At 41.7% G+C, this 24,900-nt stretch overlaps 1 pseudogene; it reads right to left on the reverse strand.

Annotated features, from left to right (window-relative positions):
• Positions 1–72: 72 nt before the first annotated feature.
• The window catches only part of LOC129846090 (zinc finger protein 850-like), a 38,574-nt pseudogene continuing 13,746 nt past the window's right edge, over positions 73–24,900 (reverse strand).

Consider the following 24,900-nt stretch of genomic DNA (forward strand, 5'->3'; position numbering starts at 1 on the left):
TCATAATAATTTAACAAAAAGCTGATATATTTTCTCTTCCATCTTACAAATAATACTTTCCTGTACACAGAAGTATAAGCTTAATATGAACATGTATATTGATTGAATTTATTTGACAGTTTGTAAAATACATACAATAAGGGAGCTCGTCCAGCTGGTGACGCCTCCACATACAATTTAAGAAAATCATGAAGGATAACACAATAATGCTTAACAGATATTTACATGGTGGTCCTTTTCAAAAGGTTAAGGGGAATACAACAAGGTTAGGCGGCGATTGTAATGACAACAGACAATGACAAACACAATTGTTGTTTGTTTCACAACATCCGATAATTAATACAATATCCTTTCCTAATAAACAACTATGGTACGTCTTCCTTGTCTCACATACCCTTAATATATAAACAATCAATCCCTAATATATATATATATATACACAAGACAATCACAATATAATAAACAACATACCCTTAATATTTAAACAATCAATCCCTAATATATATATATACAAGACAATCACAATATAATAAACAACTATGGTACATTTTCATTGTCTCACATACCCCCAATACATTTTGATTGGGCAAAATTACACAACTCAAATTTTTACACTATTAACTACTATCTTACACTACTTCTAACAAATTTGGCAAATACGGCTATTGGATCTTCCCAGACTCTTATCATCGGATGGACCCCAGGCACCAATCTGCAAGGCTTTGATTTTCCCAGACTCTTATCATCGGATGGACCCCAGCCATCAATCTGCAAGGCTTTGATCTTCCCAGACTCTTATCATTGGATGGACCCCAGCCATCAATCTGCAAGGCTTTGCTCTTTTGATCTGTGGAACCTTGCAAGTTGATTTGGAAACAATAAATTCATAAAGTATTTGCTTGTTAGTTTGGATGAAAATGTAATTGAAACCAGAGTGAAAATTATCTTGAAGTTATACATTAGAATGTATTTCCTGTTGGAGTTCACATTATAGGACCACTACTTATTCAGCAGTTATTCAGCACACTACTATGATACACAGCACTATGATTCCCTATGATATCCTTATGATACCCATCCTTATGATACCCTATGATACTATGATACACATCCCTATGATATCCTATGATACTATGATACCCATCCCTATGATACCCTATGATACTATGACACACATCCCTATGATTCCCTATGATACCCTATGATACTATGATACACATCCCTATGATATCCTGTGATACTATGATACACAGCCCTATGATTCCCTATGATACTATGACACACATCCCTATTGGCCAGTGGAGGCGGCGCCAGACATTATAGCACCAGTACTTAATTATCCCCAACATCATTCTGAGATAACGGTTTATTTACATAAACATACACGCAGTAGTGAAAACACTGGAAAGTCAATACCTAACACGAATTTCCCGAGTCTCTGCAGCCTCCCACCACGTATAGGGGTTGCACCTCTCCTATGTCCTACTGTTCAGCAGCCTAAAATCTGTCCTGTTTCCTACTGTTCAGTAGCCTACATCCTTATCTGTGTGTTTATCCTCATGTGTTCTCATGTTACCTAACTGATTAAAACGATTTTCACACTGGGAGGAGTGGTAAGGCTTCTCCCCTGTGTGTGTATTCTCTCATGTGTTTTCAAGTTCAAAAACTGGGTAAAACTCTTTCCACACTGGGAGCAGTGGTACAGCTTTTCTCCTGTGTGTATTCTCTCATGCCGATTCAGGTCCCCTAACTGGGTAAAACCCTTTCCACACTGGGAGCAGTGGTAAGGCTTCTCTCCTGTGTGTATTCTCTCATGCCGTTTCAGGACCCCTAACTGGGTAAAATCCTTTCCACACTGGGAGCAGTGGTACAGCTTTTCTCCTGTGTGTACTCTCTCATGTTGTTTCAGGTCCCCTAACTGGTTACAACCCTTACCACACTGGGAGCAGTGGTAAGGCTTGTCTCCTGTGTGTGATCTCTCATGTTTTTTAAGGTAGCTTTTCTGATTAAAACTCTTTCCACACTGGGAGCAGTGGTAAGGCTTCTCCCCTGTGTGTAATTGCTTGTGTGTTTTCAGATTACATAAGTGGATAAAACTCTTTCCACACTGGGAGCAGTGGTAAGGCTTCTCCCCTGTATGTATTATCTCATGTGTTTTCAGGTTACGTAAGTGGGTAAAACTCTTTCCACACTGGGAGCAGTGGTACAGCTTTTCTCCTGTGTGTATTCTCTCATGTCGTTTCAGGTCACCTAAGTGGTTACAACCCTTTCCACACTGGGAGCAATAGTACAGATTTTCTCCTGTGTGTATTCTCTCATGTCGTTTCAGGTCACCTAAGTGGTTACAGCCCTTTCCACACTGGGATCAATAGTACAGCTTTTCTCCTGTGTGTATTTTCTCATGTCGTTTCAGGTCACCTAACTGGTTACAACCCTTCCCACACTGGGAGCAGTGGTAAGGCTTTTCTCCTGTGTGTATTCTCTTGTGTTTTTTCAGGTAGCTTTTCTGGTTAAAACGTTTTCCACACTGGGAGCAGCAGTAAGGCTTCTCCCCTGTGTGTAATTGTTCATGTGTTTTCAGGTTATTTAAGTCAGTAAAATTCTTTCCACACTTGGAGCAATGGTAAGGCTTCTGCCCTGTGTGTATTCTCTCATGTGTTTTCAGGTTACGTAAGTGGGTAAAACTCCTTCCACACTGGGAGCAGCAGTACAGCTTTTCTCCCGTGTGTATTCTCTCATGTGTTTTCAGATTACACAAGTGGGTAAAACTCTTTCCACACTGGGAGCAGTGGTAAGGCTTCTCCTCTATGTGTATTCTCTCGTGTTTTTTCAGGTAGCTTTTCTGGTTAAAACCCTTTCCACACTGGGAGCAGTGGTAAGGCTTCTCCCCTGTGTGTATTCTCTCATGTTGGTTCAGGTGTCCTTTCTGGTTAAAACTCTTTCCACAGTGGGAACACTGGTGTCTTCTTGCTGGTTTGGACGTCCCTGGCTCTGGTTCTTCTGAGTCTGGTCTTTCTCCTGCTAAAGACAGAGTGTTCATTTAAATAGAGACCTGAATGAAACCTCCACATGATAAAACGGCCTTGCTACGAGGGTAAATCCTAATCAGATCCCTCAATAACCTGATGCCAGTTTTAACAGTCCTGGTGTGATTTTAAAACAAATGTTGTAGAGCTTCCTGGTAATTACTATTAATATGTTTACATTACTTATTTTATTCATTCTGTTTTACAAGTCAGAACACAAAAAACTAAACCGTTCTTGGACACTGAAGACACAGACGTCGCTGGATTCCAATTGAGCAGGTGGTTCTAAATATATAACTTTCATAGCTGTATGATACAGAATGCGACCTACACACTCCCTTAAAACGAAAAATAAGTAAATAAGAAATTGTGTGTGGAAGTCCAAAACTAGTTTTTACGTCGAAGGCACAAAGCACATCAGTAACATCTCCCCGTTGTTGAAAGGGTTCGACACATGATGTTTAAATGGACCAATTTCTTATTTATACTTTCACAGATTTTCAACATGTTGACTATCGTTGATGTCATATTTTGGGTAAAGTAAAAAATAAAGTGAAATATTTGGGGTAGATGTTCCTAAAACTGATAGTTACTATATATAGTAAGTCTATATACAGCCATATCATAGAGTTTGAAAAGGCTTGTTCATTCTCATGTGATGAATAACCTATGACATCATATGTTTCTAAAACTGATAGCAACTACACTGAACAAAAATATAAACGCAACATGTAAAGTGTTGGTCCCATGTTTCATGAGCTGAAAAAAAAGATAGCAGAATTTCCCCCCATACGTACAAAATGCTTATTTCTCTTGAATTGGGCACAAATTTTGCATCCCTGTTAGTGAACATTTCTCCTTTGCCAAAATAATCCATCCACCTGACAGGTGTGGCATATCAAGAAGCTGATTAAACAGCATTATCATTACACAGGTGCACCTTGTGCCGGGGACAATAAAAGGCCACTCTAAAATGTGCAGTTTTGTCACACAACAGGATGCCACAGATGTCTCAGAGGGAGCGGGCAATTGGCTGACTGCAGGAATGTCCACTGGAGCTGTTGCCAGGGAATTTAATGTACAGTACCAGTCAAAAGTTAGGAATCACCTACTCATTCAAGGGTTTTTCTTCATTTTTACTATTTTCTACATTGTGGAATAATAGTGAAGACATCAATACTATGAAAAACACATATGGAATCATGTTGTAACCAAAAAAAGTATTAAACAAATCTAAATATATATTAGATTCTTCAAAGTAGCCACCCTTTGCCTTGATGACAGCTTGGCATTCTCTCAACCAGCTTCACCTGGAATGCTTTTCCAACAGTCTTGTAGGAGTTCCCACATATGCTGAGCATCGGGTGATTGTGGAGGCCAGGTCATCTTATGCAGCACTCCATCACTCTCCTTCTTGGTCAAATAGCCCTTACACAGCCTGGAGGTGTGTTGGGTCATTGTCTTGTTGAAAAACAAATGATAGGCCCACTAAGCCCAAACCAGATGGGATGGTGTATCACTGCAGAATGCTGTGGTAGCCATGCTGGTTAAGTGTGCCTTGAATTCTAAATAAATCACAGACGGTGTCACCAACAAAGTACCCCCACTCCACCTTCTCCATGCTTCACGGTGGGAACCACACATGTGGAGATCATCCGTTCACCTACTCTGTGTCTCACAAAGACACGCCGGTTGGACCCGAAAATCTTAAATTTGGACTCATCAGACCAAAAGACAGATCTAATGTCCATTGCTTGTGTTTCTTGGCCCAAGCAAGTCTCTTCTTCTTATTGGTGTCCTTTAGTAGTTGTTTCTTTGCAGCAATTTGACAATGAAGGCCTGATTCACACAGTCTTCTCTGAACAGTTGATGTTGAGATGTGTCTCTTACTTGAACTCTGTGAAGCAGTTATTTGGGCTGCAATTTCTGAGGCTGGTAACTAATGAACTTATCCTCTGCAGCAGAGGTAACTAATGAACTTATCCTCTGCAGCAGAGGTAACTAATGAACTTATCCTCTGCAGCAGAGGTAACTAATGAACTTATCCTCTGCAGCAGAGGTAACTAATGAACTTATCCTCTGCAGCAGAGGTAACTAATGAACTTATCCTCTGCAGCAGAGGTAACTAATGAACTTATCCTCTGCAGCAGAGGTAACTAATGAACTTATCCTCTGCAGCAGAGGTAACTATTGAACTTATCCTCTGCAGCAGAGGTAACTAATGAACTTTTCCTCTGCAGCAGAGGTAACTAATGAACTTTTCCTCTGCAGCAGAGGTAACTAATGAACTTTTCCTCTGCAGCAGAGGTAACTAATGAACTTTTCCTCTGCAGCAGAGGTAACTAATCAACTTTTCCTCTGCAGCAGAGGTAACTAATGAACTTATCCTCTGCAGCAGAGGTAACTAATGAACTTATCCTCTGCAGCAGAGGTAACTAATTAACTTTTCCTTTGCAGCAGAGGTAACTCTGGGTCTTCCTTTCCTGTGGTGGTCCTCATGAGAGCCAGTTTCATCATAGCTCTTTTGCGACTGTACTTGAAGAAACATTTAAAAAAGTTCTTGAACTTTTCCGGATTGACTGACCCTCAAGTAATGATGGACTGTCTTTTCTCTTTGCTTAATTGAGCTGTTCTTGTCATAATATGGACTTGGTCTTTTACCAAATAGGGCTATCTTCTGTATACCACCCCTACCTTGTCACAACACAAATGATTGGCACAAATGCATTTAGAATCAAATAAATTCCACAAATGAACTTTTAAGAAGGCACACCTGTTAATTAAAATGCATTCTACGAGCCTACCTCATCAAGCTGGTTGAGAGAATTCCAAGAGTGTGCAAAGCTGTCATCGAAGCAAAGGGTGGCTAATTTGAAGAATCTCAAATATAAAACATATTGTTTTGTCGAACACTTTTTTGTTTACTACATGATTCCATATGTGTTATTTCATAGTTGATGTCTTCACTTTTATTCTACAATGTAGAACATAGTAAAAATAAAGAAAAACCCTGGAATGAGTAGGCGTGTCCAAACTTTTGACTGGTACTGTAAATTCCTTTACCATAAGCCGCCTCCAACGTCATTTTAGAGAATTTGGCAGTACGTCCAACCGGCTTCACAAATGCAGATCACGTGTAACCACGCCCGCCCAGGACCTCCACATCCGGCTTCTTCACCTGCGGGAGACTGAGACCAGCCACCTGGACCATGCGTAACCACACCCACCCAGGACCTTCACATCCGGCTTCTTCACCTGCGAGAGACTGAGACCAGCCACCTGGACCATGCGTAACCACACCCACCCAGGACCTCCACATCCGGCTTCTTCACCTGCGGGAGACTGAGACCAGCCACCTGGACAGCTGATGGAACCGAGTAGAACGTCTATCTGTAATAAAGCCATTTTGAGGGGGGAAACTAATTCTGATTGGCAGGCCTGGCTCCACAGTGGGTGGGCCTATGCCCAGTCATGTGAAGTCCGCAGATCAGGGCCTAATGAATGTATTGACATTCACTGACGTATATGAACTGTAGATCGTTGAAATTGTTGCGTTTATGTTTTGTTCAGTCTATATATAGCCATATTATACAGTATGAAGAGGCTTGTTCATTCACGTCATGAATTCACTATGACATCATATTTGTATATGTTTTATTAGACTTTTATTCTGTAATAGATCATGTGGGTTGAAAAGTGTTTTATGATGTAATAGATCATATGGGTTGAAAAGTGTTTTATGATGTAATAGATCATACGGGTTGAGTAGTGTTTTATGATGTAATAGATCATACGGGTTGAGTAGTGTTTTATGATGTAATAGATCATACGGGTTGAGTAGTGTTTTATGATGTAATAGATCATATGGGTTGAGTAGTGTTTTATGATGTAATAGATCATGTGGGTTGAGTAGTGTTTTATGATGTAATAGATCACGTGGGTTGAGTAGTGTTTTATGATGTAATAGATCATGCGGTTTGAGTAGTGTTTTATGATGTAATAGATCATGTGGGTTGAGTAGTGTTTTATGATGTAATAGATCATGTGGGTTGAGAAGTGTTTTATGATGTAATAGATCATGTGGGTTGAGTAGTGTTTTATGATGTAATAGATCATACGGGTTGAGTAATGTTTTATGATGTAATAGATCATGTGGGTTGAGTAATGTTTTATGATGTAATAGATCATGTGGGTTGAGAAGTGTTTTATGATGTAATAGATCATATGGGTTGAGTAGTGTTTTATGATGTAATAGATCATATGGGTTGAGTGGTGTTTTATGATGTAATAGATCGTATGGGTTGAAAAGTGTTTTATGATGTAATAGATCATATGGGTTTAGTGTTTTATGATGTAATAGATCATATGTGTTGAAAAGTGTTTTATGATGTAATAGATCATATGGGTTTAGTGTTTTATGATGTAATAGATCATATGTGTTGAAAAGTGTTTTATGATGTAATAGATCATATGGGTTGAGTAGTGTTTAATGATGTAATAGATCATATGGGTTGAGTAGTGTTTTATGATGAAATAGATCATATGGGTTGAAAAGTGTTTTATGATGTAATAGATCATATGGGTTTAGTGTTTTATGATGTAATAGATCATATGTGTTGAAAAGTGTTTTATGATGTAATAGATCATATAGGTTGAGTAGTGTTTTATGATGTAATAGATCATATAGGTTGAGGAGTGTTTTATGATGTAATAGATCATATGGGTTGAGTAGTGTTTTATGATGTAATAGACCATACGGGTTGAGTAGTGTTTTATGATGTAATAGATCATATGGGTTGAGTAGTGTTTTATGATGTAATAGATCATATGGGTTGAGTAGTGTTTTATGATGTAATAGACCATACGGGTTGAGTAGTGTTTTATGATGTAATAGATCATATGGGTTGAGTAGTGTTTTATGATGTAATAGATCACATGGGTTGAGTAGTGTTTTATGATGTAATAGATCATATGGGTTGAGGAGTGTTTTATGATGTAATAGATCATATGGGTTGAGTAGTGTTTTATGATGTAATAGACCATACGGGTTGAGTAGTGTTTTATGATGTAATAGATCATATGGGTTGAGTAGTGTTTTATGATGTAATAGATCATATGGGTTGAGTAGTGTTTTATGATGTAATAGATCACATGGGTTGAGTAGTGTTTTATGATGTAATAGATCATACGTGTTGAGTAGTGTTTTATGATGTAATAGATCATACGTGTTGAGTAGTGTTTTATGATGTAATAGATCATACGGGTTGAGTAGTGTTTTATGATGTAATAGATCATACGTGTTGAGTAGTGTTTTATGATGTAATAGATCATACGGGTTGAGTAGTGTTTTATGATGTAATAGATCATACGGGTTGAGTAATGTTTTATGATGTAATAGATCATACGGGTTGAGTAGTGTTTTATGATGTAATAGATCATATGGGTTGAGTAGTGTTTTATGATGTAATAGATCATACGGGTTGAGTAGTGTTTTATGAGGTAATAGATCATATGGGTTGAGTAGTGCTTTATGATGTAATAGATCATGTGGGTTCAGTAGTGTTTTATGATGTAATAGATCATATGGGTTGAGTAGTGTTTTATGATATAATAGATCATATGGGTTGAAAAGTGTTTTATGATGTAATAGATCATATGTGTTGAAAAGTGTTTTATGATGTAATAGATCATATGGGTTGAGTAGTGTTTAATGATGTAATAGATCATATGTGTTGAAAAGTGTTTTATGATATAATAGATCATATGGGTTGAGTAGTGTTTTATGATGTAATAGATCATATAGGTTGAGTAGTGTTTTATGATGTAATAGATCATATGGGTTGAGTAGTGTTGTATGATGTAATAGATCATATGGGTTGAAAAGTGTTTTATGATGTAATAGATCATATGGGTTGAGTAGTGTTTTATGATGTAATATATCATATGGGTTAAAGTGTTTTATGATGTAATAGATCATATGGGTTGAGTAGTGTTTTATAATGTAATAGATCATATTGGTTGAGTAGTGTTTTATAATGTAATAGATCATGTGGGTTCAGTAGTGTTTTATGATGTAATCGATTATAGGGGTTGAATAGTGTTTTATGATGTAATAGATCATGTGGGTTCAGTAGTGTTTTATGATGTAATAGATCATATGGGTTGAGTAGTGTTTTATGATGTAATAGATCATATGAAGAATGGCGCTGAAGGAGATGGCTGCCATTTTACGATCCCGTAACCAATTGTGCGATTGTGTATGCTTCTTCTCGTTATTTGTAACTTATTTTGTACATAATGTTTCTGCCACTGTGTCTTATGACTGAAAATAGCTTCTAGATATCAGGACAGCGATTACTCACCCCGTACTGGAGAAATACTTCATCTTCAATGAAGGATTTACTTCAGAAGCCGGACAAGGCCCTCATCCTCGTCATTCGCATGAGAAAGAAACGGAGGTATCAGGGACGAAGGTCCGGGTACCTTGTAAGGATCCGTCGCCAAGAGGGTAATCTACCTTTACCATCGGTCCTATTAGCCAACGTACAATCAATCGATAAAAGACGAAGTACGATTACGTATATATCCTACCAACGGGACATTAAAAACTGTTTCACCGAGTCATCATATCACAACCAGCTATTGTTGGGAGTCCCATAGGGCGACGCAGAATTGGCCCAGCGTCGTCTGATGCAGGCCGTCATTGTAAAATAGAACTTGTTCTTAACTGACTTTTTTATTTATTTTATTTTACCGTTATTTTACCAGGTAAGTTGACTGAGAACACGTTCTCATTTGCAGCAACGACCTGGGGAATAGTTACAGGGGAGAGGAGGGGGATGAATGAGCCAATTGTAAACTGGAGATTATTAGGTGACCATGATGGTTTGACTGACTTTTTTATTTATTTTATTTTATTTTACCGTTATTTTACCAGGTAAGTTGACTGAGAACACGTTCTCATTTGCAGCAACGACCTGGGGAATAGTTACAGGGGAGAGGAGGGGGATGAATGAGCCAATTGTAAACTGGAGATTATTAGGTGACCATGATGGTTTGAGGGCCAGATTGGGAATTTAGCCAGGACACCGGGGTTAACACCCCTACTCTTACGATAAGTGCCATGGGATCTTTAATGACCTCAGAGAGTCAGGACACCCGTTTAACGTCCCATCCGAAAGACGGCACCCTACACAGGGCAGTGTCCCCAATCACTGCCCTGGGGCATTGGGATATTTTTTAGACCAGAGGAAAGAGTGCCTCCTACTGGCCCTCCAACACCACTTCCAGCAGCATCTGGTCTCCCATCCAGGGACTGACCAGGACCAACCCTGCTTAGCTTCAGAAGCAAGCCAGCAGTGGTATGCAGGGTGGTATGCTGCTGGCATTGCCCAGTTATATAAAGGTTCAATATAACTATGGCCATAAGCAAACAGGAACACACTCAGAGGTGGGCTCCTAGTGGCTGGAGACTTTAATGCAGGGAAACTCAAATCTGTTTTACCTCATTTCTACCAGCATGTTAAATGCACAACCAGAGGAAAACTCTAGACCCCCTTTACTCCACACATAGACGCAAGTTTGCGGACGACACTACAGTGGTAGGCTTGATTACCAACAACGACGAAACGGCCTACAGGGAGGAGGTGAGGGCCCTCGGAGTGTGGTGTCAGGAAAATAACCTCACACTCAACGTCAACAAAACAAAGGAGATGATTGTGGACTTCAGGAAACAGCAGAGGGAGCACCCCCCTATCCACATCGACGGGACAGTAGTGGAGAGGGTAGTAAGTTTTAAGTTCCTCGGCGTACACTTCACGGACAAACTGAATTGGTCCACCTACACAGACAGCGTTGTGAAGAAGGCACAGCAGCGCCTCTTCAACCTCAGGAGGCTGAAGAAATTTGGCTTGTCACCAAAAGTACTCACAAACTTCTACAGATGCACAATCGAGAGCATTCTGTCGGGCTGTATCACCGCCTGGTACGGCAACTGCTTCGCCCACAACCGTAAGGCTCTCCAGAGGGTAGTGAGGTCTGCACAACGCATCCCCGGGACACCTACACCACCCGATGTCACAGGAAGGCCATAAAGATCATCAAGGACAACAACCACCCGAGCCACTGCCTGTTCACCCCGCTATCATCCAGAAGGCGAGGTCAGTACAGGTGCATCAAAGCAGGGACCGAGAGACTGAAAAACAGCTTCTATCTCAAGGCCATCAGACTGTTAAACAGCCACCACTAACATTTAGTGGCTGCTGCCAACATACTGACTCAACTCCAGCCACTTTAATAATGGGAATTGATGGAAATGTATGTAAAAATGTATCATTAGCCACGTTAAACAATGCCACTTAATATAATGTTTACATACCCTACATTACTCATCTCATATGTATATACTGTACTCTATACCATCTACTGCATCTTGCCTATGCCGTTATGTACCATCACTCATTCATATATCTTTATGCACATATTCTTTATCCCTTTACACTTGTGTGTATAAGGTAGTAGTTGTGGAATTGTTAGATTACTCGTTGGTTATTACTGCATTGTCGGAACTAGAAGCACAAGCATTTCGCTACACTCGCATTAACATCTGCTAACCATGTGTATGAGACAAATAACATTTGTTTTGATTTGATACAAAGCTTTCCCTCCATGTGGCAAATTTGACCATAATTCTATCCTGATTCCTGCTTAAAAGCAAAAACTAAAACAGGAAGCACCAGCGACTCGGTCACTAAGAAAGTGGTCAGATGAAGCAGAAGCTACAGGACTATTTTGCACAGACTGGAATATGTTCCGGGATTCTTCCGATGGCTTTGAGAAGTACACCACATCAGTCACTGGCTTCATCAATAAATGCATTGATGACGTCGTCCCCACAGTGACCGAACGTACATACTAGAGGTTGACCGATTAATCAGCATGGCCGATTAATTAGGGCAAACTTCAAGTTTTCATAACAATCAGTAATCGGCCTTTTTGGACGCTGACTATGGCCGATTACATTGCAATCCACGAGGAAACTGCGTGGCAGGCTGACTTCGTTACACAAGTGCAGCGTCAAAAGGACCTTGTGTTGCACAGAGCCAAGGTAAGTTGCTAGCTATCATTAAACTTATCTTATAAAAACAATCAATCTTCACATAATCACTAGTTAACTACACATGGTTAATGATATTACTAGGTTAACTAGCTTGTCCTGCGTTGCATATAATCAATGTTGTGCCTGTTAATTTATCATCAAATCACAGCCTACTTCAACTTCGCCAAATAGGTGATGATTAAAAAAAGTGCATTGCTGAAAAAAAGCACAATCTTTGCATAAATGTATCCAACTATAAACATCAACGCCTTTCTTAAAATCAATGCACAGAAGTAGATTTTTTTAAACCTGCATATTTAGTTAAGAAATTGATGTTAGCAGGCAATATTAACTAGGGAAATAGTGTCCCTTCTCTTGTGTTCAGTGCAAGCAGAGTCAGGGTATATGGAACAGTTAGGGCCACTGGGCTCGTTGTGAACTGGAAACTCATTTGACAGAATTTGACAGAGTTGAAGTCGGAAGTTTACATTAACTTAGGTTGGAGTCATTAAAACTTGTTTTCAACCACTCCACAAATTTCTTGTTCACAAACTATAGTTTTGGCAAGTCGGTTAGGATATCTACTTTGTGCATGACACAAGTCATTTTTCCAACAATTGCTTATAGACAGATTATTTCACTGTATCACAATTCCAGTGAGTCAGAAATGTACATACACTAAGTTGACTGTGCCTTTAAACAGCTTGGAAAATTCCAGAAAATTATGTCATGGCTTTAGAAGCTTATGATAGGCTAATTGACATAATTTTAGTCAATTGGAGGTGTTCCTGTGGATGTATTTCAAGGCTTACCTTCAAACGCAGTGCCCTCTTTGCTTGACATCATGAGAAAATCAAAAGAAATCAGCCAAGATCTCTGAAAAATAATTGTAGACCTCCACAAGTCTGGTTCATCCTTGGGAGCAATTTCCAAACGCCTGAAGGTACCACGTTCATCTGTACAAACAATAGTACGCAAGTATAAACACCATGGGTGTCACGAATCCCGCCGAAGATGGTGCCTCTTCCTGTTCGGGCGGCGCTCGGCGGTCGTCGTCACCGGCCTACTAGCTGCCATCGATTCCCTTCTTTTTGTTTCTGTTAGTTTGGGCTGATTGGGTGCACCTGTTTTGAGTTTAGTTTTGTGGGTAGGCTATTTAAGGGCAGTAGGCCCGTCGGCTTTTGTGCGGGCTTGTTTTCTGTTATTTGGTGTTGGTATTTAAGTGGAAGCTATTTTCCGGACAGTTTAGTCCTGTGTGTTTGGACTGGGATTTTCATGCGCCCGTTGTGTTGGGCATGACCGTTGTTACTGTCGACAGGAATAAAAAACCACGTCCTGAACTAACCTGCTCTCTGCGCTTGACTCCTCCACCCAGTACTCCTAGAAGCTCTGACAATGGGACCACGCAGCCGTCATATTGGCTCATTCATCCCCCTCTTCTCCCCTGTAACTATTCCCCAGGTTGTTGCAGTAAATGAGAATGTGTTCTCAATCAACATACCTGGTAAAATAAAAAATAAATAAATACAGCTACGGAAGGAGACGCGTTCTGACTCCTAGAGATGAACGTACTTTGGTGCGAAAAGTTCAAATCAATCCCAGAACAACAAAGGACCTTGTGAAGATGCTGGAGGAAACAGGTACAAAATTACCTATATCCACAGTCTTCCAAATGGACAATGACTCCAAGCATACTTCCAAAGTTGTGTCAAAATGGCTTAAGGACAACAAAGTCAAGGTATTGGATTGGCCATCACAAAGCCCTGACCTCAATCCTATAGAAAATGTGTGGCCAGAACTGAAAAAGCGTGTGTGAGCAAGGAGGCCTACAAATCTGACTCAGTTACACCAGCTCTGTCAGGAGGAATGGGCCATAATTCACCCAACTTATTGTGGGAAGCTTGTGGAAGGCTACCCGAAACGTAAACTTCTGACACACTGGGAATGTGATGAAAGAAATAAAAGCTGAAATATATCATTCTCTCTACTATTATTCTGACATTTCACATTCTTAAAATAAAGTGGTGATCCTAACTGACCTAAGACAGGGCATTTTAACAAGGATTAAATGTCAGAAATTGTGAAAAACTGAGTTTAAATGTATTTGGCTGAGGTGTATGTAAACTTCTGACTTCAACTGTAATCATGACATAACATTGAAGGTTGTGCAATGTAACAGCAATATTTAGACTTATGGATGCCACCCGTTTTATAAAATATGGAGCGGTTCCGTATTTCACTGAAAGAATAAACGTTTTGTTTTCCAAATTAAACTTTCTGGATTTTACCATAATAATGACCTAAGGCTTGTATTTCTGTGTGTTTATTATAATTAAGTCTATGATTTGATATTTGACAGAGCAGTCTGACTGAGCGGTGGTAGGCAGCAGCATGCTCGTAAGCATTCATTCAAACAGCACTTTCCTGCGATTGCCAGCAGCTCTTAGCAATGCTTGAAGCACAGCGCTGTTTATGACTTCAAGCCTATCAACTCCCGAGATTAGGCTGACAATACTAAAGTGCCTATAAGAACATCCAATAGTCAAAGGTATATGAAATACAAATGGTATAGAGAGAAATAGTCGACGCGTCATAATTCCTATAATAACTACAAACTCAAACTTCTTACCTGGGAATATTGAAGACTCACGTTAAAAGGAACCACCAGCTTTCATATGTTCTCATGTTCTGAGCAAGGAACTTAGACGTTAGCTTTTTTACTTGGCACGTACTGTACTTTTACTTTCTTAATCCAACGCTGTGCATTTGCAATATTTCTACCAAATTGAACATGTTTCATTATTTATTTGAGACTAAATAGATTTTATGTATGTATTATATTAAGTTCAAATAAAATTGTTCATTCAGTATTGTTGTAAATGTCATTATTACAAATATATATATAAAAATGTGCCGATTAATCGGTATTGGCTATTTTTGTTCCTCCAATAAATCCATTTCGGCGTTGAAAAATCATAATCGGTCGACCTCTAGTACATACCCCAACCAGAAGTTATGGATTACAGGCAATATCTCCACTGAGGTAAAGGGTAGAGTTGCCGCTTTCAAAGAGCGGGACTCTAATCCGGAAGCTTATAAGAAATCCCGCTACGCCCTCCGACGAACCATCAAACAGGCAAAGAGTCAAAACAGGACTATGATCGTATCGTACTACACCGGCTCCGAGGTTCGTCGGATATTTGCAGGGCAAACTATCACACACTATAAAGAGAAGCACAGCCGCGAGCTGCCCCGTGACACCTACCAGATGAGCTAAATTACTTGTATGCTCGCTTCGAGGCAAGTAACACTGAAGCATGCATGAGAGCATCAGCTGTTCCGGGTCAACATTCCCAAGGCCGCAGGGCCAGACGGATTACCCAGATGTGTACTCCGAGCATGCCCTGACCGAGTCTGTAATACCAACATAATTCAAGCAGACCACCATAGTCCCTGTGTCCAAGAACACTAAGGTAACCTACCTAAATTACTACCGACCCGTAGCACTCACGTCTGTAGCCATGAAGTGCTTTGAAAGGCTGGTCACGGCTCACATGAAAACACCATTATCCCAGTAACACTTAGACCCACTCCAATTTGCATACTAAATCCAAGATGGCGTAGCAGTCAGATGTCCATTGTCCTCGTCTTGTCCCGTGTATATATATTTTATATATTTTTCTTCGCATATCTTTTTATATATATATTATTTTCGTCTTAAAAACTCAACTTCAAAACACTCTCCTGCAACCCACCTCACCAAATGTGGTGCGGATCTGTTTTTTTTTTCTTCCTCAAAATTATTATTCACCTCGTATCCGAAATCTACAACAGAAGCTAACAAGCTAACCAGAAGTTAGCCAGCTCACAAGCTAACGTTAGTAGTTCAGCTAACCACAGCTAGCGCTCATCAGCTATCCTTTAGCTCGGAAAACTATTGCCAGTTTTGTACAACGCGACTCAGACCAGAGCATACCAGACCTATTTTCTCTCCATATCCCCGGATTTTTACCTCAAGCTCTGGACATTTACACCTGGATCTTGCAGCTAACTAGCTGCTATCCGAGTGACTATCGGCTAACATCAATTCCGGAGCAAACACCAATTATCCCGGACCTAGCCAGCTGAAGAGTTCCATCAGCCACTCCTGGGCTACAATCACCTATCCGGACCCGTTTTACTGCCGATGCGGAGCCCCACCGGGCCTTCACGACTGGGATACCGACGTTATCTGCCCGAGGGAGTATTTCAACCGGCCCCTCCATCGCGACGTAACCTGAACGTCCATATACTAACTGCGGCCCGCTAATCGTTAGCTGTCTTGAGCATATCGGCTGCTATCTGAACAGGTCTATCAAACAATCGTCTTAGGCCACTATAACTATTTTGACAATTGGATTGGTCCCCTCTACCACACGGAACCCCACTAATCTACCGACGGAATTGCACGGCGTGGCTAAAAACAGACCTCCATCTTCTCCTAGCTTGCTACCCATGACTAGCTGTCTGAATCACGAAGCTAGCACCAGTTAGCAAACACAATTCTACAACTCACAACCTCTCTTTCGCCACCGCCATCCAGCTTGGATTCTCTGTCGACACGACCACGTCTGGTCTGCAGACAAATACCCCATCCGCTGTGCCCTCAACCGGCCTCCGTCTGAGCAGACCCCCTCCGTCTGAGCAGACCACCCCCCCGGGCTACTAACTTTAAACGCCGCGGGCTAGCTTAGTGGAGGCCTCACTACTCCATCTACGGCTGCCCCCTGGACACTATGATCACTTGGCTACATAGCTTATGCCTGCTTGACTGTCCATTAATTCACGGTACTCCATTCTGTTTATTTGTGTTTTATCTGTCGGCTCTGTGCCTTAACTCAGGATCTGTGTGTAGTTAATCTGACCCTCTCTGCCCAGTCGTCGCCATTTTTACCTTCTGTTGCTGTGTTAGCTGACTAGCTGCTGTTATCTGACCTGCTGTTTTAGCTAGCTCTCCCAATCATGACCTGCAATCACTTTATGCCTTATTGTATGTCTCTCTCAAATATCAATATGCCTTGCATACTGTTGTTCAGGCTAGTTATCATTGTTTTGGTTTGCAATGGACCCCGTAGTTCCACTCTCCGTACCTCTGATACCTCCTTTGTCCCACCCCCCACACATGCGGTGACCTCACCCATTGAGACCAGCATGTCCAGAGATACAACCTCTTTTATCATCACCCAGTGCCTGGGCTTGCCTCCGCTGTACCCGTGCCCCACCATACCCTGGTCTGCACATTATGCCCAGAATCTATTCTACCACGCCCATAAATCTGCTCCTTTTATTCCTTGTCCCCAACGCTCTAGGCGACCAGTTTTGATAGCCTTTAGCCGCACCCTCATCCTACTGCTCCTCTGTTCCTCGGGTGATGTGGAGGTAAACCCAGGCCCTGTATGTCCCCAGTCACCCTCATTTGTTGACTTCTGTGATCGAAAAAGCCTTGGCCTCATGCATGTCAACATCAGAAGCCTCCTCCCTAAGTTTTGTCCTTGCCGTGTCTGAATCCTGGCTTAGGAAGGCCACCAAAAACTCTGAGATTTCCATACCCAACTATAACACTTTCCGTCAAGATAGAACTGCCAAAGGGGGAGGAGTTGCAATCTACTGCAGAGATAGCCTGCAAAGTTCTGTCATACTTTCCAAGTCTATGCCCAAACAGTTCGAACTTCTAATTTTAAAAATTAATCTCTCCAGAAATAAGTCTCTCATTGTTGCCGCCTGCTACCGACCCCCCTCAGCTCCCAGCTGTGCCCTGGACACCATCTGTGAATTGATCGCTCCCCATCTAGTTTCAGAGTTTGTTCTGTTAGGTGACCTAAACTGGGATATGCTTAACACCCCGGCAGTCCTACAATCTAAGCTTGATGCCCTCAATCTCACACAAATCATCAAGGAACCCACCAGGTACAACCCTAAATCCGTAAACATGGGCACCCTAATAGACATTATCCTGACCAACTTGCCCTCCAAATACACCTCTGCTGTCTTCAATCAAGATCTCAGCGATCACTGCCTCATTGCCTGTATCCGCCACGGGTCCACGGTCAAACGACCACCCCTCATCACTGTCAAACGCTCCCTGAAACACTTCTGCGAGCAGGCCTTTCTAATCGACCTGGCCCGGGTACCCTGGAAGGATATTGACCTCATCCCGTCAGTTGAGGATGCCTGGTCATTCTTTAAAAGTTACTTCCTCACCATATTAGACAAGCATGCTCCGTTCAAAAAATGCAGAACCAAGAACAGATATAGCCCTTGGTTCACTCCAGACCTGACTGCCCTCGACCAGCACAAAAACATCCTGTGGCGAACTGCAATAGCATCGAAGAGCCCCCGTGATATGCAACTGTTCAGGGAAGTCAGGAACCAATACACGCAGTCCAGTCAGGAAAGCAAAGGCTAGCTTTTTCAAGCAGAAATTTGCATCCTGTAGCTCTAACTCCAAAAAGTTCTGGGATACTGTAAAGTCCATGGAAAACAAGAGCACCTCCTCCCAGCTGCCCACTGCACTGAGGCTAGATAACACGGTCACCACTGATAAGTCCGTGATAATCGAAAACTTCAACAAACATTTCTCAATGGCTGGCCATGCCTTCCACCTGGCGACTCCAACTTTGGCCAGCAGCCCCGCCCGGCCCGCTGCTACTCGCCCAAGCCTCCCCAGCTTCTCCTTTACCCATATCCAGATAGCAGATGTTCTGAAAGAGCTGGAAAACCTGGACCCATACAAATCAGCTGGGCTTGACAATCTGGACCCCCTATTTCTGAAACTGTCCGCCGCCATTGTCGCACCCCCTATTACCAGCCTGTTCAACCTCTCCTTCGTATCATCTGAGATCCCCAAGGATTGGAAAGCTGCCGCTGTCATTCCCCTCTTCAAAGGGGGAGACACTCTGGACCCAAACTGTTACAGACCTATATCCATCCTGCCCTGCCTAGCTAAGGTCTTCGAAAGCCAAGTCAACAAACAGATCACTGACCATCTCGAATCCCACCGTACCTTCTCCGCTGTGCAATCCGGTTTCCGAGCCGGTCACGGGTGCACCTCAGCCACGCTCAAGGTACTAAACGATATCATAACCGCCATCGATAAAAGACATTACTGTGCAGCCGTCTTCATCGACCTGGCCAAGGCTTTCGACTCTGTCAATCACCATATTCTTATCGGCAGACTCAATAGCCTCGGTTTTTCTAATGACTGCCTTGCCTGGTTCACCAACTACTTTGCAGACAGAGTTCAGTATGTCAAATCGGAGGGCATGTTGTCCGGTCCTCTGGCAGTCTCTGTGGGGGTACCACAGGGTTCAATTCTCGGGCCGACTCTTTTCTCTGTATACATCAATGATGTTGCTCTTGCTGCGGGCGATTCCCTGATCCACCTCTACGCAGACGACACCATTCTGTATACTTCCGGCCCTTCCCTGGACACTGTGCTATCTAACCTCCAAATGAGCTTCAATGCCATACAACACTCCTTCCGTGGCCTCCAACTCCTCTTAAATGCTAGTAAAACCAAATGCATGCTTTTCAACCGTTCGCTGCCTGCACCCGCACGCCCGACTAGCATCACCACCCTGGACGGTTCCGACCTAGAATATGTGGACATCTATAAGTACCTAGGTGTCTGGCTAGACTGCAAACTCTCCTTCCAGACTCATATCAAACATCTCCAATCCAAAATCAAATCTAGTCGGCTTTCTATTCCGGAACAAAGCCTCCTTCACTCACGCCGCCAAACTTACCCTAGTAAAACTGACTATCCTACCGATCCTCGACTTCGGCGATGTCATCTACAAAATAGCTTCCAATACTCTACTCAGCAAACTGGATGCAGTTTATCACAGTGCCATCCGTTTTGTTACTAAAGCACCTTATACGACCCACCACTGCGACCTGTATGCCCTAGTCGGCTGGCCCTCGCTACATGTTCGTCGTCAGACCCACTGGCTCCAGGTCATCTACAAGGCTATGCTAGGTAAAGTGCCGCCTTATCTCAGTTCACTGGTCACGATGGCTACACCCACCCGTAGCACGCGCTCCAGCAGGTGTATCTCACTGATCATCCCTAAAGCCAAAACCTCATTTGGACGCCTTTCCTTCCAGTTCTCTGCTGCCTGCGACTGGAACGAATTGCAAAAATCTCTGAAGTTGGAGACTTTTATCTCCCTCAACAACTTTAAAAATCTGCTATATGAGCAGCTAACCGATCGCTGCAGCTGTACATAGTCCATCTGTAAACTACCCACCCAATTTACCTACCTCACCTCCATACTGCTTTTATTTATTTACTTTTCTGCTCTTTTGCACACCAGTATCTCTTCTTGCACATGATCATCTGATGATTTATCACTCCAGTGTTAATCTGCTAAATTGTAATTATTCGATTTATTGCCTACCTCATGCCTTTTGCACACATTGTATATAGATTCTCTTTTTCCTACCATGTTATTGACTTGTTTATTGTTTACTCCATGTGTAACTCTGTGTTGTTGTCTGTTCACACTGCTATGCTTTATCTTGGCCAGGTCGCAGTTGCAAATGAGAACTTGTTCTCAACTAGCCTACCTGGTTAAATAAAGGTGAAAAAAAAAAAAAAAAGATACCACCCCAACAGATCCACGGATGATGCAAAAATTGTCAAAAGACTCCAGCCACCCTAGTCATAGACTGTTCTCTCTTTTACCACATGGCAAGCGGTACCACATGGCAAGCGGTATCAACAGTTTAAGCCCGGTATGAGGACAGGGACAGTGGAGGAAACTAAACTGTTAGCAGCACATTGATGTCAAAAAAGTTAGTAATTTCAAATGAAACAATGTTCTTTAAAGGCTATGTTGGAGTTCAGCCGTCATTTGACCTGATAAAGTAGGAAATTAAATTAATTTTGGCCATTACAGAGACGGAGGCCAAGTCTTGCAAAAAATGCTTTTCATTTATACATATTTCATGGCTTTTAGAAAAGGCTTTACAGAGTTTGTTTTAAACAATATATTTGTTGTGTAGATCAGATGTTAATGAAGCAATACAGACCACATTGGAGTGTCTGGAGTTTAGTTTGTGTGTTCTAGAGTCTTGTAAAGATAGGGGGGGTTGACTGGGACAGACAATGTAACATCTATAATGTTTTGAGAAAAAGTGTTTGTAAAACATGCAGCTTACATCGGATCATCTTGAAACTTTCTCTCCAAAGCTAACTTTCATCAAGGTTTAATATGGTCTATTGGTTTCTCTCTTTTCATTGACAGAATCCTTTTCAGTGTTATGATATTCATAACATCCATATGCACCAGTCTATCTTCCTGTCAACTAACAGAACTCTGCTGGTTGTCCTGGTAACAGATACCAGTGGGCAGATCTATTGTATTTGTTCAAACTAAACTACAGCACTTACTTTGATGTGTCAAATCTGATCCTTTCTTCTCTTCTCCTCCTCTCACAGTTCCACTCAGACAAGTTGATTTCCTGCAGTCCACCAGCAGCACAGACAACCTCTTCATACCCAGCAGTAAGGTGCTACCGGGAGAGGCACTACACACGGACTCCGGGAGGGAGGAAGGGCTAGTGTTGTCCTGGTAACCATAAAGAGGGGACACAGACATATATCATTATGGATACTGATGTCACTGTTGTCATAAAGTGCTTTACAGAAACCCAGCCCAGGCCCCGATAGAGCAAGCTGTATACTAGACCAAACCAAGCTGTACCATCTGGTGTTCTGTTCTGGAGAGACTCTTCTCTGCCTCGTCAGCAGGATGTTGTTGAGGCTCCCCAGAGGATCCACGATAGTCATGTCTCTCTCCTGTGTGAACGACAACATCAGACAGACAGTCAACTTATGATCTTCTACTACAATCATAGGGTCTTACAAGAGGCATGAATGTCTAAAAAGAGCCTAAAATGACCACTTTCATCATCATTTTGTTGAATATTGTTTGTGTTGTAAATGTAAAAGGGTCGTTCCACTAAATGGGTGCCTTTCACGTCCCTTTGAAATTTTATGTAGGAAATTATGCATCATTATTACATTTTAGAAACCTGTTATTTTAGATGAAGTGAACTTTAATACAGACAACAAGGATAATTAAATACATCTCATTTAAAAGTCCCAAAAATATATATGTATCAAAGGCCGATTACACAATAGCAACAATTCCTACAGTACTGAACAATATATTCAAGTGTAGAACTTCAGTAGAATGTCCCTTAAAACCCCACATTAGTTCAAGAACTGCATAGCTTGTGCCCCTGTTTTTAAGTCAGTACTCACTGGTGTTAATCGGATCTTCAGCCTCCTCCTTTTTCACTCCCAAAACGTCTTCCTCCTCTTTTATTGAGATAGCCTCCTCTTCCTCTTTTACTCTAAAAGGTTCTTCCTCTTCTTTCACTACATTCTCTTCTTGTAATGTTACGGCATCTTCCTCCTTTTTGATTCTGAAAGCTTCTACCTCCTCCTCTTTGACAACCTCTCTCCCATCTTCCTCTTTCACTGTAATATCATTCTCTCCTTTCAATGTGATCGCCTCCTCTTCCTCGTCTTTCATTCTGAAAGCTTCTTCCTCTCCTTTCATCAGCGCTTCTTTCTCCGTCTAGTTTAGTGAGCTCATGCCAGGTCGCAGTTGTAAATGAGAACTTGTTCTCAACTACTCTACTTGGTTAAATAAAGGTGAAATAAATAAAAAATAAAAAATGCTCAGGGAGATTAGCCTAGCGCAGTACCAATGTAACAAATTTGCTAATGTAATAAGCAAATTGAGTTTAAATGAACAAGTAGATACGTAAACAGAATGATGTTCTAAAACACTAAGATTAATATACACAAGATTAGTCTAAAGATCTTAAATGTTTCGGTTTTATGTTCGCTAGCAAACCACCGCGGTTGGTGAATCAGAAGCCTTTTGTCGCTGTTGAAGAATCCTCCCGTCCCGTCCACTAGATTATACGTCACACAAGAACCATCAACTGAAAGACTCATATCGCCGTCTGCTGCCTGGAGTGGGTAACGCAGACTGGGAAAAATCCCCATTACAATGTTTATTCTGGCAAACAATGTCATAAGAAGTAATTTAAAAACAACCAGATGTTATGTTTTCTCCTCCTTCTTACAGCCAATACTTTCCTCCAGGGCTGACCTGCCCATTAGGTAGGATTAGGTGACAGATTGAAGAGGGTGGCATATTCCTAGCTAAATTGACCAAGGCTCATCTGGTGGTATAATTTGTATTCATTTTTGCCATAGTTACTCTGAACCTACTGCCTGCAAGTTGTCATTATCTACACCCAAAAAATGAAAATATCTTCTCAGATATCTCAAATATTTTTCTCAGACTTCAAAAGTGGTCTCCTGATGTGGTTTAAGTGTTGCTGTGGACTTAGAACATCCAATGTTGTTGTTTTTCTATTAACAGTGTGATTTTGGAAGCGAAAAACAGAAAAACAGCGACAATCAGAAACCTTGAAAAACTAAACGTAGAATATAAATGAAAGATTAGGTCCTTGAATGGTCAAAAACCTCTTCAAATAGAAGTACGTTTATAGCACAAAATATCTTACAGGTAGACCCTCTCTCATCATGTCACAAGCTGACAGGCTCCCAGAGGCAGGGCCATAAAAGGCCCCAGCTCACTCAACTGCCCCTCCCCTTTCCAACAGCCATCAACCCAGAACATCCTGAAGACAGAACATCTAAAAGATCATCTGGGAATCCTTTCTTCCTCAAGGAGCTTTTCAAAAGTGAGGTGAATATTCAATGTGATGTTTGTTCAGTGCATTCGGAAAGTATTCAGACCCCTTTACTTTTTCCACATTTTGTTACGTTACAGCCTTATTTGAAAATGGATTTTAAAAATATATATATATTCAGCAATCTACACACAATAGCCCATCATTTGGGGTGGCAGGTAGCCTATTGGTTAGAGCATTGGGCTAGTAACCATAAGGTTGATGGATCGAATCCCTGAGCTGACAAGGTAAAACTCTGTTGTTCTGACCCTGAACAAGGAACTGTTCAGTGGTAGGTCGTCATTGTAAATAAGAAATTGTTCTTAACTGACTTGCCTAGTTAAATATAAAACATCTAATTACAAAGCAAAAACAGGTTTTTAGAAACATTTATTAAAGATAAACAATATACCTTCTTTACATAACAGTAAGTATTCAGACCCTTCAGTAAGTATTCAGACCCTTTATATGAGACTGTCAGAGTAAAAACCAAGCCATGAGGTAGAAGGAATTGTCTGTAGAGCTCCGAGACAGGATTAGGTCGAGGCACAGATCTTGGGAAGGGTCCCAACACATTTCTGCAGCATTGAAGGTCCCCAAGAACACAGTGGCCTCCATCATTCTAAAATGGAAGAAGTTTGGAACCACCAAGACTCTTCCTAGAGCTGGCGGCACAGCCAAACTGAGCAGTCGGGGGAGATGGGCCTTGGTCAGGGGGGTGACCAAGAACCCGATGGTCACTCTGACAGAGCTCTAGAGTTCTTCTGTGGAGATGGGAGAACCTTCCAGAAGGACAACCATCTCTCCACCTCTCCACCAATCAAGCCTTTATGGTAGAGTGGCCTGACGGAAGCCCCCCCTCAGTCAAATGAACATGACAGCCCACTAGGAGTTTGCCAAAAGGCACCAAAAGGACTTTCAGACAATGAGAACCCAGATTCTCTGGTCTGATGAAACCAAGATTGAACTCTTTGGCCTGAATGCCAAGCGTCACGTCTGGAGGAAACCTGGCACCAT

The sequence above is a fragment of the Salvelinus fontinalis genome, unplaced genomic scaffold (assembly GCF_029448725.1).
Source record: "Salvelinus fontinalis isolate EN_2023a unplaced genomic scaffold, ASM2944872v1 scaffold_0454, whole genome shotgun sequence".
Classification (NCBI taxonomy): domain Eukaryota; kingdom Metazoa; phylum Chordata; class Actinopteri; order Salmoniformes; family Salmonidae; genus Salvelinus; species Salvelinus fontinalis.